We start from the raw sequence: 2,816 nt of genomic DNA on the forward strand, positions 1-2,816 counted from the left end.
GCAGCCATAGTTGGACTTTTGAGAGGGTCCACGAAAGAAGAGGTAGGAACGTGGACTTCATGAGGAGGTTTTGGGTTTTCGAAAAGGGGATTCCATCATCAATATCGATACACACATCGACGGCAACACTGAAGTTGGATATATTAATTTCGTCATCACTATTTATATACAATAAGATGATGTTTTTAATTATTATTCAAGCCTTTGAAGATCGAACGAGTATCATGAGCAGCTAATTCTCTCGTGGACACTTCGGGTGAATGATTCTTGTTAGACACTTTTAATTCTAGTTTCTGTTTTGTATTGAGATTTGGATTTGTAGTCGGGTGACAGCCGACTATCTACATGATTATATTATTTGTGTGACAGACAAATCCTGAGTGACAGTCAGAGTTATAATTATGTGTTGAATCCAATTATGCTTTTGTTGATTGAATGATTCCTATGTATGTTTGTTTTAATATTTATCTGATCAATTAATATTAAGATTTTGAACTGCATAGGTAATTGGTAGATGTGACAGGTTTACTATTCAATCAATAGCATCCAATAAAATCAGAACTAGGTTATTAGTAATTACAGAATCTGAATCCCGGAGTGCTCACCTTTTCTCATCATTGTTTATTACGACTCAATCTTTTTCTTAACTGCAACTTGTTTCATGTGTTTTTAATTCCATATCAGTTTTATAATCATCAGTTAGTTTAGTAAAATTTACAAACAAATAATAATTAGCATTAACCACAGACTCCTCTGGATTCGATACCCTGCTTACCCTAGCTACCTAGGTTAATTAGGTTTTTGCATGTCACTAACGACAGACATCACCTGGCTTTAGTAGTACTAATGTTTAGTACTCTAAGCCTCGTATGTACCTGTTTTATCAATAAATACCACACCAAACAATACCAAACGTCCTAGATTACCAAGTTAAGCATCCAGTCCATCAAGTTAAAGATAAAAACAAAAGCAGAAATTAAAAATAAGTTAGGAAAAGTTAATTGTTCAACACTTCGGCACGCAGGCTGGAAATTGTTCGATAGAAAGAGAATTTAACCTGTAGGATCACCAACCAGCCGCTCCTACTCCTGCTCCACCCGCCTAATCCATGTCTTCATCACTGTCATCACCTCCTCCCCCATGCCCCGCCATGTACTCCCGGATGCTTCCGATGTCATCTTGGATATCGGAGATGTTTCTTTCAATGGCTCCGACCCGGGGGTATGTGCTGTTGGCGAGGTTGGGTGTTCCTGGTGCACATAAGGTTTTCCTGCAAAAAATCATGTAAACTCTGAAAGTTAGGAAAACCACCTCCTTGTGAGGAGGACGGGCCCGGTTCACCGTGGGGTTGGTACTGGTATTGGGGAGGTGGAGCGTGAAGGACTAGCGCCTCTTGCGGGTTCCATGCATGACCTTGCATCCTCTGAAGGTTTACCGACCCGTCTTCCGCCTCATAGATTAGGTTCATGGAGCGACAAATGTGTACATCGACCCGTCCTGACCATGGGCTCCTTTCGAAAGATCTAGGTATGTTCGCGAAGTGCTTGAAGAGGCGGTACACCCATCCCCCGAAGAAAATAGGGGTTGGTGCATGAGCAAGCCGGTTCAGATGCATGTTCCGGAGTAGGAGAAATGGAACATCGAGGGGTCTTCGGGTGTGAATGCAGTGAAGGACTACCAAATCTCTCAACCCAACAACGCCGCTGCTGACATGTCTTTGACTAAGAGAGTAAGCGAGGAGCCTATGAATATAGCGATAAAGCGGGTCCCTCAGCTTAGTGCTCTTAGTGCTGCTCGGATTGTAGAACCCATCACCAATCTGAGCCCATGCGGCTTGGCGTTCGTTTTCATCCAACTCTCGCATTCCTCCGGTGTTTTCTTCACTTCCCGAATCCTCCTCCATATACAGCCCAACTATTGCCCCGAATTGTGCCATAGAAATCGAGTACCTAGTTCTACCACACCGAAATGCAACCCCATTATTGTCGAAAGGGTCGCACCTTGAATTGAAAGTGAAGGTGCTGTAGAACTCCAAAGTTCACTCGTGTACCGATCGAAGTCGAGTGGTTAGGGCAACCCTTAGTGGGCCGGTAACGAGGTTGTTAAACCGATCAAGTTGGTTGTAACACCCGTTCTTATTATTCAAGGTTTAACGTAAATTTTTTACGTAAAACAATCATGTAATTAAGATTACATAAACATTTGGAAATATGGGTTTATTAAAAACTTTTACAAATCATAAGTTATTCTACATAACGTGATTAAATTCGTTGTTTAAAATTTACTATGTGTCAAAGTGCGGAAGCGTGTGTCTTTATCGTGTTCGGTTCTTCACTGAGCTTGATCGTCTTCCGGCATCCAAAAGTACCTACATTTCAATAACATGAAATGCTTTAGTCATACGGGGTTTAAATCATGTCCGAACGATGTCCGAGAAACAATTGATTTTTCAATTTAAAAAAAAAAACAAAATATATAAAAATCTCCACCGTAAATTACGGTGGGACCGTAATTTACGGTGGCACCTGGGTTCAAGCTTTTCTACCGTAAAACAGTGGGCCACCACCGTAAATAAATCATCTCCACCGTAAATTACGGTGGGACCGTAAATTACGGTGGACCCTGGGTTCAGCCTTTCCATTTTGCCGTAGTTTGACACGAAATCTTCCGTATCTTTCAAACCGCTTATCCGTTTGACCTACCGTTTCTTCCTACATGTTTGTAATTTGATTCTCCATCATATGGAGTTAAAATCCGACATTTGGCTTGATAAAATTCAAGACTTTTAAGTCTTTGGCTTATTACTCTTTTACCAA

Source organism: Helianthus annuus, chromosome 10 (assembly GCF_002127325.2).
Source record: "Helianthus annuus cultivar XRQ/B chromosome 10, HanXRQr2.0-SUNRISE, whole genome shotgun sequence".
Lineage (NCBI taxonomy): Eukaryota > Viridiplantae > Streptophyta > Magnoliopsida > Asterales > Asteraceae > Helianthus > Helianthus annuus.